We start from the raw sequence: 14,627 nt of genomic DNA, 5'->3' as shown, positions 1-14,627 counted from the left end.
AATTTTAAGAAAGCTCCCTGAATACAAGAATTTGGTAAGGGGTTGAGCAACTTTGTATACATGCTGCTACTGTTTTCATGGTTTTCAAACACAACTCTGCTCTAGCCAGAAGAGGTTCAACTCCTGTCCTTTCAGTCTGTTTTCACATGGCCTCTGAAACTCCACACCTCTCTCAAAGCAATCTCTTCCACTGAAAAAAGTTTCAAGACCACTTCTAGTTCCACTACTACCATCTAATAGAGTTCTAGATTTGGAGGCAAAATACATACACAAGGGAATTCCCTGGTGGTCCAATGGTTAGGACTCTACGCTCTCACTGGGGAGGGCCCAGGTTCAATCCCTGGTCAGGGAACTAAGATCCCACAAGCCGCATGGTGCAGTCAAAAAAAAAAAAAATTAAAAAACAAACAAGACCCCAAAATACATACACAAGCAGTTTCAAGTAAAAAGGAGACTTTATGACTGAAAAGAGAAGGAACTTCATGATTGCCAGGGTAAGAAAACACAAAGTGGGCAATTGAGTTTTCCTCTCTCATTAGTCACTCTAACAAGATAATAGCCAATTAACTCTCTGATGTGAACAGATCAAACATTAACAGACCTTTGATCCCTGCCTGCTCTATAACAAGTACTATGGAAGAATAATTAGGAAACTAAGAAGTGCTTTTCTGCTTATATTTCCAAGTTTAAGAAAGGACTTATGCCCTGCAAACAAGTGCCAATGCATGAAAGTTTTGATCAGGATTTGGTTTTCTGTCGTTAAATACAAGATTTGGAAAGTGAAAACAGTCTAACTTATTAATGGTCACCAATGGTCAATAAGCAAATTAGAACCAATTAGCAAGACAATTATCTGAAGCATAAGCAAAGGATGATTCCATTCACATCCACTAGGATGGCTACAATTTTAAAAAGAAGAAAAAAGAGGGCTTCCCTGGTGGCGCAGTGGTTGAGAGTCTGCCTGCCAATGCAGGGGACACGGGTTCATGACCCGGTCTGGGAAGATCCCACATGCCGTGGAGCGGCTGGGCCCATGGACCATGGACACTGAGCATGCGCATCCGGAGCCTGTGCTCCGCAACGGGAGAGGCCACAACAGTGAGAGGCCCGTGTATCGCAAAAAATAAAAAAAGAAAAGAAAAATAACAAGCACTGATGAGAATGTGGAAAAACAGGAACCTTCATGCACTGCTGGTGGGAATGGAAAATGGTACAGCCACTAGGGAAAACAGCTTGGTGATTTCTCAAAAGGTTAAACATAGAACTACCCTATGACCCAGTAATTCCACTCCTAAGTATATATCCAAAAGAATTGAAAGCTGAGACTGGAACAGACATTTGAATGTTCCTATCAGCATTATTTACACTAGTCAAAAGATGGAAACAAAGTGTTTATCAACAGATGAATGGATAAACAAAATGTGGTATATACATACAATGGAATATTATTCAGCCATAAAAAGGAATGAATTTTTTTTTTTTTTTTTTTTGCGGTACGTGGGCCTCTCACTGTTGTGGCCTCTCCCGTTGTGTAGCACAGGCTCTGGATGCGCAGGCTCAGCGGCCATGGCTCACGGGCCCTGCCGCTCCGCGGCATGTGGGATCTTCCCGGACCGGGGCAAGAACGCGTGTCCCCTGCATCGGCAGGCGGACTCTCTACCACTGTGCCACCAGGGAAGCCCCAGGAATGAAATTTTGATATATGCTACAACATGGATGAGCCTTGAAAACATTATACCTAATGAAATAAGACACAGAAGGACAAATATTGTATGATTCCTCCTATAGTAGGTACCTAAGATAGGCAAATTCATAGAGACATAAAGTAGAATAGAGGTTACCAGGGTCTGGGGGGAGTGGAAATGGGGGAGTTATTTAATGGGTATAAAGTTTTTACTGGGAATGATGAAGAAATCTGGGCGACAGATAGACAGTGGTGGGACTTCCCTGGTGGTCCAGTGGTTAAAACTCCACACTTCCAATGCAGGGGGTGCAGGTTCGATCCCTGGTTGGGGAGCTAAGATCTCAAATGCCATGGGGTGTGGCCAAAAAAAAAAAAAATCCTATGATAGACAGTGGTGACGGTTACACAACATTGTGACTGTATCTAATGCCACTGAATTGTATACTTACAATGGCTAAATTGATAAATATTATGTTATATATATTTCACCACAATAAAAGATGATTCCAATTACAAATGGTTCTTCCCACACAAGTATTTCAGTCTGCGACTTAACCATATGTATGTATATATTAAAGCCTCTCATGATACTTCTCGATTTTGAGCAGTAGTGTCATGAAGTAATTTACATTCCTTGCTAGACCATAAAGCTGTCTGGGTGCAGAATTCTACATTGCCTTGCATGCATTTGATAAGTATATATTGAGTGCCTACCATATTCTAGGCATCATGGTACATGCTGGGCATAAAAGATGAATAAAACACAGAACCTGTTCTCAAGAAGTTTGTAATCTCATATGAAATGACATACAAATGATTGTAAAAACATACTGTATGTAAAAAATGGCAGTGGTGAGTCTGGGGGCTCAAAGGCTTCAGAGATGAGGTAACATTTATTACACTGGCTATTAAAGGATGACGAGGATTTGTACCTTTTAGACAGAAAAAATAGTATGTGCAAAGCCACAGAGAGGGGAACAACTACAGCATCCTCAGAGGAAAATCTGTAACAAAGAGCTCATGATGGGACGAAGCAGAAGGTAGAGCTGGAAAGGCAGTTTACGTTTGACTATAAATGGCCCTGAATGCCACATGAAGGAAAGACAAAGAAGAGTTCTTAGCACAGGGAAGATGCACGGATAGATTTGTTGTTACTGTTATTTCACTGAAGTATAGTTGATTTACGAAGCTGTGTTAGTTTCAGGTGTACAGCAAAAGTGATTCAGTAATATATATATTACTGAATATATATATATGGATAATTAACAATATATATATTCTTTTTCAGATTCTTTTCCATTATATATTATTACAAGATATTGAATATAGTTCCCTGTGCTATTGGATAGATTTGTTTTTGAAAAGTAACCCGGGACTTCCCTGGTGGTCCAGTGGTTAAGAATCTGCCTGCCAATGCAGGGGACACAGGTTCAATTCCTGGTCCAGGAGTATCCCACATGCCGCGGAGCAACTAAGCCCGTGCGCCACAACTACTGAGCCTGTGCTCTAGAGCCTGCGAGCCGCAACTACTGAGTCCACGCACTGCAACTACTGAAGCCCGCGTGCTCTAGAGCCCATGCACTGCAACTACTGAGCCCTCGTGCTGCAACTACTGAAGCCCGCGCGCCTAGAGCCCATGCTCCGCAACAAGAGAAGCCACCGCAATGAGAAGCCTGCACACCGCAACGAAGAGTAGTCCCTGCTTGCCACAACTAGAGAAAGCCCGAGCGCAGCAATGAAGACCCAGCGCAGCAAATAAATAAATAAATAAGGGGAAAAAAAGAAAAGTAACCCGGCAAGTACAAACCACAAAGCTGGGGGAAGAATCGGAGGCAGGAATCCCAGAGGAGGCTGCTGCAATGGCTCAGATGAGAGTTGGTAAGAAACTGAATTAATGTAAGTGGCGAAAGGAATAAAGAGGAAAAAGTCCAGCAAGATCAACAGGATTTGATTATGAAGTGAATGTGGAGCAGAAGGTGAGGCCATGACTCACACCTAATCAGACTTCACTGAATGCCAGCTGAAAAAAAGAATGCAACAGTTATACGCAATCATAGGCTGATGACTTTCTGACCCTGGCAGCGCTAAGTGCAGACAACCAGTCTTGTAGGGTTTTAGCAGTCACGGTGCCCTCAACGTCTCCTGTGTTGTGGTAATGGAAAATCTTACTTGGACAAGATGTAATATGAGCAAGATGTGTATTTAGCTTGAGCCCGCAGGCGTCTCCAGCAGAGCAGCAGTATAGCACACCAGGGCCTAGGAGCCTGAGCCTCTTTCCTAGTAATTTGTTCACCACGTGTCAGTGGCTGTCATTCCTCTGGGTCCTCTGCATTCTACCTGCAGCCATGAGGTCTGATTTCTGTCAGCAAGAAGATGCTGACACACCTAGGTTTCCAGAGACACTTGCAGGCTCCCAATTGCACCCTGGACCTCATGACTGTATTTATAAGTGCAGAAAAGCTGCAGGCACAACTTTGCTTTTTTAATGATTTTCTATTAAATTTAGGCAGACTGCAGACAGTGGAGAACTAGAGGATGCTTGCTCCCCATCAATGCTGGCTATCTCAGATGCACAGACATATAACCAAACAGCTGAAAATGGATAATTAACAAGTTTGAGAGTTCTTTGTGAATGGAGCCTGGGCACTGTCACTTTTCCTGGGTGCTGAGGATCTAAACAACCTAGAGGATCTAGAGGCAACACTGAGCTCACAGGCCCCAGCCAGAGTCCTTTCCCACTCAGCGATTTTAAGACAGACATCATGTTACCTGGACGGCAACATTTTCTCAGACGATCCAAAATCTAGCCCCTTCCCGATCTTGAGATTGGAAGCCCTTTTATCAAACAGACTGAATCCTCCTTCTCTGCAGTAATAGGGAGCAAAAGAGATGGGAAACCCTAATTAACTGAATCACACATGTTAACTGGTGACTCCAGCTGGGCAGAGGAGGTCAGACAAAAACCTATAGCTCCGAACAATAAAGTGGCTATTTCCACTGTTCTGTATGGATCACAGAATGCTTGTCCTTTACTGCTGTTTCCTTACTGCTTACTGTTCTGCACCATACAATTTCCAAAATACTGACCCTGTGGTAATCTGAGAAAGAAGCTGTTCCCTGCTGTAGAGATGAGGAAACAAAGGCTCAGAAAGGTCAGATGAATTGCCTAATTATCACTCAGCTCATAAATGTTCTAGATGTTTACAGAAACAAGGTATTCTGACTCGTAGTCCAACATTCTTTTACGACTCAAACAGAACTGCCATTCAGCTGATAGCTTATAGAATCTTGTAGCAGTATCCTGGGAATGGCTGAGCCTGGATTCTGGGTAGGAGTGATATGATCACTCCTGCTCAAGTCATGAGGAAGCCAAGGAGTAACGTCCGAATACCCCCTGAAAACGGAATGGACACTTGGCCTTGAGCTCTGAGAGTGACCCCAACTCTATAGGGTAATCCTTTTTTGTCCTCTTTTTTCCGTACAATGTTCTTAAAAGGGTAAGCATTTTTCAAAAAACATAAATTTATTTATTTTTGGCTGTGTTGGGTCTTCACTGCTGCACACGGGCTTTCTCTAGTTGCAGTGAGCGGGGGCTACTCTTCATTGCAGTGCGTGGGCTTCTCACTATGGTGGCTTCTCTTGTTGCAGAGCACGGGCTCTAGGCACTCAGGATTCAGTAGTTGTGGCTTGTGGGCTCTAGAGTGCAGGCTCAGTAGTTGTGGCACACAGGCTTAGTTGCTGTGTGGCATGTGGGTTCTTCCCGGATCAGGGCTCGAACCCATGTCCCTTGTACTGGAAGGTGGATTCTTAACCACTGCACCACCAGGGAAGCCCAAAGGGTAAGCATTTTATAAAGGAAAAAGAAAACTGCTGCTGGAATGCTGTATCTGTTAAAGAGATGCTCTCTCTAGTGATCTGTATTCAAGTCCCACTCCAGCCTAAGAAATACTCTGAAATCTAAGCAAATTCTGGGCCCAAGCAGCTCCATTTCCCCACCTTGTGACTCTAGAATACAAATCTCTGAGTCTCAGTTTTTCCATTCAAACTATGCAAAATTGCCTTTCTTTTTTCTTTTTACATTATCACATGAGATAAAAACGCTTAACAATAAGTAGTAAAGTTTATACAGCAAACACCTATCTCGGTCCCAGGTACTATTCAGAGAGTCTCACACATGATAGCTCATTTATTCTCCACAAAGCTGTAAGGTGAGGTAGGTAACATAGCTATCCCTATTTTACAGACAGAAAGCTGAGGCACAGAGATTAAGACTTTGCCCAGGGTCACACAGCTGGGGTGGGACCTGAGCCCAAACAGTCTGGCTTCAGTGCCCACGTGCTCTCAAACACCGTGACATTGCCTTGGAAGGGAGGTGAGAAACCTGACCCACTCCTTCACCTGAGACGAGGGCCTGGCAGTCTCCGTCCCTCCCTTCAGCACCTGGGAGCTGCCTAGTTCCCTGTGCCATCCTGCCACCACTCTCAACCCTGCTCTGGGCCAGCTTCTCTAGGAAGTCTGCACCTAAAACAAAACAAAATGAAACAAAAACCAGGTGAACTCTATCTTACTTGTTCATCTATTTAGTTTGGAACTTAATCTATTAAAGATTCAACTTCATTTCTCTTCTTGGCAAAGACTAGATTGTAAACCCTGTAAGATCATTTCTCTATGGCATATGCTCTACCAGCAGCATTTAGGGATTAGCACGTGGTGAGAGACCAAAATGTTCCTTGAATAAATACGTGAGTGAAAACAATCCTTAATAGCGCCATACAAATTAATAATGCTGCTGGACCTCGAGGAAAAAAGAATTCAGTAATGCCTTCATCATTCAACAAATGTATATGCATGCTAACCATGCACCAAGCACTGCTCTGGGAGTTGAGGCTACAGCAAAAAATGAGAGGTAATTCCTGAACTCCTAGAGCTTACATTCTGGGAGGGAGGAAGGGTCACAATAAGCAAAATAAAATATATAGGATGCTAGATAGTAATTTAGTGTTATTACCCTAACCCTATCATTCAAGGTCCCTAAGATTGGAAGGGCCTGTGTCTGGTGTACAGATGTGGGGATAGGGTGGGAGCCTGCTGCTGCTAACAGTTGGCAAGCACTGACATGAAGGTAGGGAAATGACTCAAGGACAGAACCAGGGATGTTTGATGGAAGCTTTACTACAAATTCCTGAAGGACAAGGCCACATGGTCCCATCTGTGTCCCCAGCACATAGCAGGCACTGAGTGAACACTTCATGATGGTACAGGGCATCTGGGGACTGCAGGAAGGGAAAATGGGAAGCCCCATGCCTCCATATGTTCTGCACCGCCATGCCAGATGAGAAAGGGTCAAGGCAATAGTTGAGGAAAATTAATCAAGAAAAAATATTATTCACAATACACTTTACCCAGCACAGATGTCTCAATACCTGTGTCAATTTCTGAAAGGATTATTTTACTTCATTTACTTCAAGGGCTTCATTGCCCTTGGAGTCCCTTGCAATGCAACAAAATTACTTCTTAAATCAAATCAAGAAGCATTTCCTGTGTACTTACAATGTGCCTTGCTCTGTGCTGGGCCCTAAGGAGGTTAACTCAAGGACGCCCCACGATTCTTGCACTTGAGAAATTTATAATCACACTGGTAGAATAACACACAAATGTAAATCTGGATGAGTTAGGGAAGATTTCAAGAGGAGACAGTAGACTATGGACAGGCAGAGACTGGAAGAAAAGTGGGGCAGGCAGAAAAGAAAATGATGGTGAACCACAAGGAGCCTCGAGGACAGGTTAAGGGGGATGGCACACACCTAGCCGGCACCGGGCAGCCACTGTGGGTTTCTGTGTGATGAGTATTTGACATGAGTAGTGTTCAGGAAGATGAGCCAGGCTGTTAAATGATTTGCAGGATGGAACTGAGATGAAGAGTCGAGAGGCAGGGGGACCAGTGAAGTAGCCTACAGTGAGTTCAGGTGAGAGGTCAGGACCTGTTCTGAGCGTTAAGACAACTGAAGTCCTGATAGTGGTTGTTTTAATGAAGGGCTCCTTGTAGTTCTTCCCGCTCCTTTGAGCATCAGAGATGTCACGTTTACGGCACATATGGCTGACACTCAGAAAAGATCAGCTAAATAGATGGCAATCGACATGGAAAAAGAAGTGCTTGCTTTCCAGCTAGGCCCTTTCAGCTCTAACCAACCCCACAGCATCATTCAGCCAGCATTTAGGGAAATGATCGGGAAAAGGAGTGTTGCGGCTGTCTCACCAATGGATCCAGAAATACTCACAGCACATCCAGGGCAGCTGCAATCAATATATAGCTCTAATGTATCCTGGGTCTGACATCTTGGCTTCCAGAACTTTTTTTCACGTAGGTATCCCGATCTTAGGAGAACCATCGCCCTCTGGTAGTGCCCAGTGCCAGGTTAAACCCACAGGGGAAAAGAGCAGACAGCTGCCTACTCTGTGGTAGGACATGGTGTGGGGGGCATCATCAATCCTCCCTGACCCCAAGAGCTCCCCAGTGCTACTGCAATCACTCCTCCTTCCAAAGACACTAGTTACAAGAAGCTCCCCATTCAAATGCAAATGTTATCAGGGACCATTAAAACATTAACCTATTAACATCCATCAACAATTTAGCGTCAGTTTATCAGGAAAGGTAGCAATAGGGAGCTGATTCTAATGAGTTAGGAAAAGACTCTGAGTTCACTCACTCATTCACTAACATCTGATAAAGGCCTATTATGTACGAAGCACTGCACTAGACACAGGAACACTGACCTTAAAAGGACCAAAAGAGGTCTTTAAGACAGGAAGACAAAATGGAAGGTGTATATGGTAGCTCTAGGGAATGGCAAAGGTGATAGGATGATGTAATGAAAAGAGCAACAAAATGAACCAGCAGTGAGTTCTAATCTCTGCCCTGCTACTAATATGTGACACTGAACAAGCCACTTTCCTTGCCAGGATTTAGTGTCCTCAATTGGAAAAGGCTGAATTAGGATTATCCTTGTGGCTGTCAAGCTTCTAGGGGATTGCCAGCCACTGAAGCGGCACAAAATATAAACACCGATTGCTTTGCAAATCTGATCAGCTAGGGCTAGCCCTGACTGGGGCTTCCCGCTACCAGCCAGAGCAGTCTGGACTTCCTTTACACAGTCCCTAGGGGTCATCACCAAGTGGGAGTCTTCTGACATCCATATCTACCCACTGCTTCAAACCAGACTACCCTAGCATGTTTGAACCCACATCTGTCCCCAAACCACTCTAGTCTCTCATGGGCCTTTGAGCGAAGGATATTAGGGACAGGGACAGTCATCCAGGGCTACAAGGCAAGAGAGGCTTGGAGAACAAGTGGGAAGTGTGGCAAACTACTGTTCACTCTTGTAAATTCTCCCCAGGGTTGGAAAATTCTTATCTCACAGATTTTTGTCTGAGCTGGAAGGGGCCCTTAGGAATAACCCGGTCCAGGTTCTTCATCTGAACCTGCTGATTAATGGTAGGACCAAGTTTTAATTCCCTGCTCTTCCAGATCTAAGACGAGTGAGTGGTTTTTCAACTTGCCCATCCTGCTTCCTCTAGAGGGAGGATCCTCTTTGCCAGGCAACTCAGCTGGGGACCCAAAGCCCAGCAGATGATAAACATCTTCTGTCTCTGAAAGAGAAGAGGCATAGCCACAAACAAGTATGCTCAAAATACCAAAGAAAATAGAGTTCGTGTGAAATTTGAAGAATTTTAGCAAGAGGGCGTAGGACAGGGATGAAAAGAAGTAGTGTGGGAGACACTGAGAATGCCATGGAGTGCTTAATGGGAATCGTCTCCTACTTGCCCCATAACCAGGTACAAACCACAAGCCCGTTGATTCTTAACCCCAGCAGCTGAACTACCCAAGGCCCAGAAAAGGGGCAACACACACAGTTTACACCTTTTATTATTCTGATAGAAATTTCTCTCCTGGGAGCAGAAAGGGGTCAAAAGTCCAAAACCAAAATTATATGTCTTTATAAGTCAGAGCAAAGGAGCATTACAGCAGTTATTTTATTTATTTATTTTTTTAAAAGCCTCAGTGAACAGAGCAGAGTAGGAGGTGTTAGAAAACTCACTACAAGTAATTTATTCGCTGGGAACCACAAAGGCTTTCCTAAGAACAGCAAAAACACCATTGATTTCCCCAGTACCTTCCTTTCAAAGGACTCCAAACACTTCGCACATATCGTTTTAAATTGTCCTCAAAGGCTCCAAAATAAGGGGTTACTATTTCCCCAGGTTCAGATGGAGAAACTAAAACATTCATGCCTGCCCTATCTGTCCAAGTCATCCTAACAGGTTCAGCTAACATCGACTGAGGGCCTGCTATGCACATGATCCATGCCAGGCAAACGGGTGATACAAAGACAAAAGATATGATCTCCATCCTCCAGCGAGGCAGAATCCAGTGGGGCATGACAGATGCGTACACAAATCCTTTTGAAATAAGGCAGCCTATGCTAGGTCCTGTAGAAAAGGTCCAAATGCAGTGCCTTATTTTACCAAGTGGCACTAAAATGTGCCAAGTACTGTGCTATGTCTTCACTACCATCATATTGTTTAAGTCAGACTATGTGTGGCTTATAGAGAAAGAAATGCGAGGTAAAGAGACTTGCCCAGGGTCTCAAGGCCACACTATGGCAAAGCAGGGATTAGCACCCAGGTCTGTCTGGTTCCAAAGCCCATGTGATGGGAGGTAACTGCTTGGGAAAACGGTCTTTGGAGAGTTTAGCACAAAGTACCCATACCTTAGAGGTGAAGAGCAGGACACATGGGCCCTCACTACGTTGTTGGGGAAAGGCCTGTCTCCTCAACCCCAAATTGCATATGCATGTACTCATCCGGATCCTCCACCACAGGGACTGCTCTCGTGGATCAAGAAGCCAAAGGCAAGGGTCTTCCGAAAGGGAACAGAGATCTCTCTGAGCAAAGAAAGACTGCAAGGTCCTGAGCACTTCATCTTCTGTTGGTGGGCACTGAAAGTGGATCCAGGCCAGAGGGTGTGGGATCCCCTGGCTGGCTGTGACAGAAAGTCTACAGCCTGTGCGAGCAGGGCATGGTGTACCTGGTGGTCATGGTACACATACCAGCAGAGCATCCTTTTCTCAGAGCTGGAGTGGAACTCCTGCAAGGGAAGGAGCCCCCTGCTGGAGGTCCCTAGAGAAGGGCCTGGCCTGGAGATAGCTCTGCAGAGCTCACCTGGTGGGGGTAACCTCTGCCTCGTTTGCTAAGGCTCCATTTTGGAGGCTAAGGAACAAAGTGTCAGATTTGGAGGAAGAAGAGCTTATGGGGCACCAGGCTACTGTCCCCAGACCAGACAGGTTAGAGTGCATAGTCAGCCCTGGGGAATCCCTGGGTCTTAGCAAGGGTCAGGTTAATATATAGCTCTATATTAAGGCTCCAGGACAAGAAAGAGATGGCGGAAGGAGCAGGTCCTCCAAACTCTGGAAGGAAAGTTGGGCCTGGAACTAAGGAAGCCCAGTCGCCAGCCTAGCAGTCTTCCCATTTAACACGTGTGATCCTTCTGCAATTGTTTTCAAATCTTAATTTCGACCTAACAAGACAACAACGAAAATCCTTTGATGGATAAAAGTAAAAGTGTTAACAAAGTGTGTGTGAGAGAAAGGGGATAATGAATAATTATATCAAAATACCCAAATAAGGGAAGCTCTATACTTTCTGGCAGCCATGGCAATAGGAAAGCAGGATTGTTACATCATTCTCATTGTTAAGTCAAGGGAAGCATAGAAGTTCATCAGGGCAGAGAAAGTTCTTAATTCTCAGTGCAGAGAGACTCATATATACACAAGCGAATGTGTATCTGCACACATACACATACACTTACCCCATTTCCCTTTCCAAGGAACAGGGCAAGCCGCTCTCCAGAGCCCTGCTGCCTCTCTCACACCACACTACCACTGCATGCAATGAAGCACTTCAACAGTTAAAACATTTTTGTGCCAATATTTTAAGAGTGCAGAAGGTTCCAAATTACATGTAAAATAAACAATGCCAGACTGTGAAAACTCTTGGCTGCAACGTTCTCTGATGTTAACAAGAGTTTCTTTATTACTGTAACCTTTCAGAAGTGAATAAAAATTATTTCTCTGCCCTAGTTTTGCCCTCCAGTAAAAAGGAAGAGAACAGGGACCATGGAAAGAGCTGTACAATGACCTCTCATGAAGCCTAGGAGGCTAGGAAGGGGGCAGTTTAAAACACAAAGCCTTCCATATATGTTTCTAGTCAAAGGTTAGAAATTTAGTTTGTGCTGTGCTGATCATATTGTAGAATTTCACGTTCCTAGTATTTTTATGTAACTAAAACCCTTAGGGGGACAAAAGGGCATTTTCAAGAGCCCGAACTAAGCTGCTACTATGGAGAAAACCCAAATCTTGATCAAGGCTCCTTAGCCATTCAGTGAAATCTCCTGACTCAGAAACTGAGTCTGAAATGCCCTTAAAAAACAGGGAAGAAGACCTATAGGTGGCCAGGACTTTGACAAAATGTGTTATTTTGCAGACTTTTGAGTCGATGAGCCTGTGAATACTGGACACACAGAAGGATCTCAAAATGGAGCTAGTCTGGACAGTCTGTTTTCACCACTGCAGGAGAAACAGGAAAAAAGCCACCAAACAAAGGCAAACATGCTCTTGTCCTCTCACAGAACACTGCCTTTACCCACGCCATTCCTCTGCCCAGAATGTTCCTGTCTAGCAAACACTCATCCAAAAAGATACAAACCAAATGTCATCTACCCCAAGCTTTTCTCCTCTGGGCAGAGCAATTTTTAAATATCATAATCTCTTAATATTATAATTACCTGTTTATATGTTTGTCTTCTCCTACTAGACTGGGGAGTCAGGGACAATATCTTTGTCATCTTTGTATCTCCAGTGCCTAGCAGAGTACCTGGAAACTAGCAGACCACAATAAAATGGTTGGATAGATGGGTAAAACCTTGTTTGTGTCTGGGAACAGAAATCAGACAGAGAATGATTAACTGCTAAAAAAATAGAACACAAGCTCTGGGATTTAACACAAGGCTAGCTTTTCAGACTTTCACAGAGTTGCAAATGTTAAGTCTGGAAGAGAATTTAGAAATCATCAAGCTCTCCTCCCCAGAGAGGTGAGGTGATTTGACTTACTCAAGCTCACCCAGAGAGTGGCCAGGCTGGCCAGAACTCCTTCCATTATACCACACCATCCTTTCTCTTTACTGTCAAAAATTGCAGGTATAAATATTTATTTGGCAATAAGATGAGAAATATGATTAAGACTACAAATTACGAGAATGTTATTTCATTATAAACAAATGAACAATGGATGTCACAGTAGGAATTCAAATAACTTTATATAAATTACAATATCTGAGTTGCTTAAAAAGCTAAACATAGCATACCATATGACCCAGCAATTCCACTCTTAGGTATATACCCAAGAGAACTGAAAACATATGTTCAGATAAAAACTTGTACATGAATGTTCACAGCAGCATTATTCAAAAAAGCCAAAAATGGAAACAGCCCAAATGTCAATCAACTGATGAATGGATAATAATATGGGGTATATCCATACGATAGATTATCCATAAAAAGTATGAAGTACTGAAACATGCTACAACATGGATGAACCTTGAAAACATTATGCTAAGTAAAAGAAACCAGACACGAAAGACCACATATTATATGATTCCATTTATATGGAATGCCCAGAATAGGTAAATCCACAGAGACAGAAAGTAGAATAGTGGTTACCAAGGGCTGGGGGAAAGGGGAATGGGGAATGACTGCTAACGGCCATGGGCTTTCTTTCTGAGGTGATGAAAATGTCCCAGAATTAGATAGTGGAGACGGCTGCATAACATTGTGCATTGACTAAAAAAGCACATTCAAAATGCTGAATTTTATGGTATATGAATTATATCACCATTTTTTTAATGGAAAAAAAATACAATCTCTTCCTTCTAGTAATTTAACTGAAGGAGTCAGAACCAGGGATGCTTAAGGACTCACAGGTTCTGAGTTATATGACAGTAATATAATGCAAGTTTGGGGAAGAAGTAAACACTTTTAAAATCTTAATGCTAATGCTAGAACCACAGTTTTTAGCAACGACCTATTCAGGCAGTACAGAGTAGTGATTAAGAGCATGGGCTCTAGAGTCTGGCAAGTTTGGGTTCCAATCCAGGCTCTCATATTTACTGTGTAAGTTTGGTTCAGTTACCTAACTGGTAAGCTAAATAACGGTCTCCCAAAAGATATCTACATCCTAATTCCTGGCCTGTGAATGTTACCTTATGTAGCAAAAAAGGACTTTACAGCTGTGATTAGATTAAGGATCTTCAGATGGGAAGATTATACTGGATTTCCAGGTGGGCCCTAATTGTAATCACATGCACCCTTATAAGAGGGTGGAAGAGGGTGCTTAGACCCAGATAGAAGAGGAGAATGCAATGTGCCCACAGAGGCAGAGATTGGAGTGATGTGGCCACAAGCCAAGGAATGCCAGCAGCCACCTAAAGCTAGAAAGGGGCAAAGAACAGGTTCTTCCCTAGAGCATGGCCCTGTTAACATCTTGATTTCAGCCTAGTGAAAATGACTTCTAGCCTCCAGAAGTATGAGAATAAAGTTCTATTGTTTTAAGTCACCAAGTTTGTGCTAAGTTGTTACAGCAGCTATAGGAAACTAATATACTAACTTCTCTGATCCTTAGTTTCTCCATCTGTAAAATGAGGGTAGGATTTCATGGGTAAGATTGCTGTAAAACATAAAACTGAAATGGTGCTTATAAAGTGCACAGCAAAGAGAAAGTGCTCAATAATTGTTAGCTATTACTATTGCTGACCTCTGTTTCTGTATTATGCTGAAATCCTCAACTTTCACATGTCACTAGTCCATGCCAGACCCTGCTCCTCTTAGCAGGG

The 14,627-nt window shown here is 43.5% G+C and overlaps 1 protein-coding gene and 1 non-coding gene across 5 annotated transcripts in view; one reads left to right on the top strand and one right to left on the bottom strand.

Annotated features, from left to right (window-relative positions):
• The window catches only part of LOC114894154 (ubiquinol-cytochrome-c reductase complex assembly factor 1), a 90,909-nt gene that overhangs the window by 19,463 nt on the left and 56,819 nt on the right, over positions 1-14,627 (bottom strand). The window lies entirely within an intron of this gene.
• On the top strand, positions 280-352 carry TRNAE-CUC. Its single transcript has one exon. It is a non-coding gene; the product is annotated as a tRNA-Glu (tRNA).

The sequence above is a fragment of the Monodon monoceros genome, unplaced genomic scaffold (assembly GCF_005190385.1).
Source record: "Monodon monoceros isolate NGI ecotype Baffin Bay Population unplaced genomic scaffold, NGI_Narwhal_1 Super_Scaffold_13, whole genome shotgun sequence".
Lineage (NCBI taxonomy): Eukaryota > Metazoa > Chordata > Mammalia > Artiodactyla > Monodontidae > Monodon > Monodon monoceros.
This window is presented reverse-complemented; position numbering and strand designations above follow the sequence as displayed.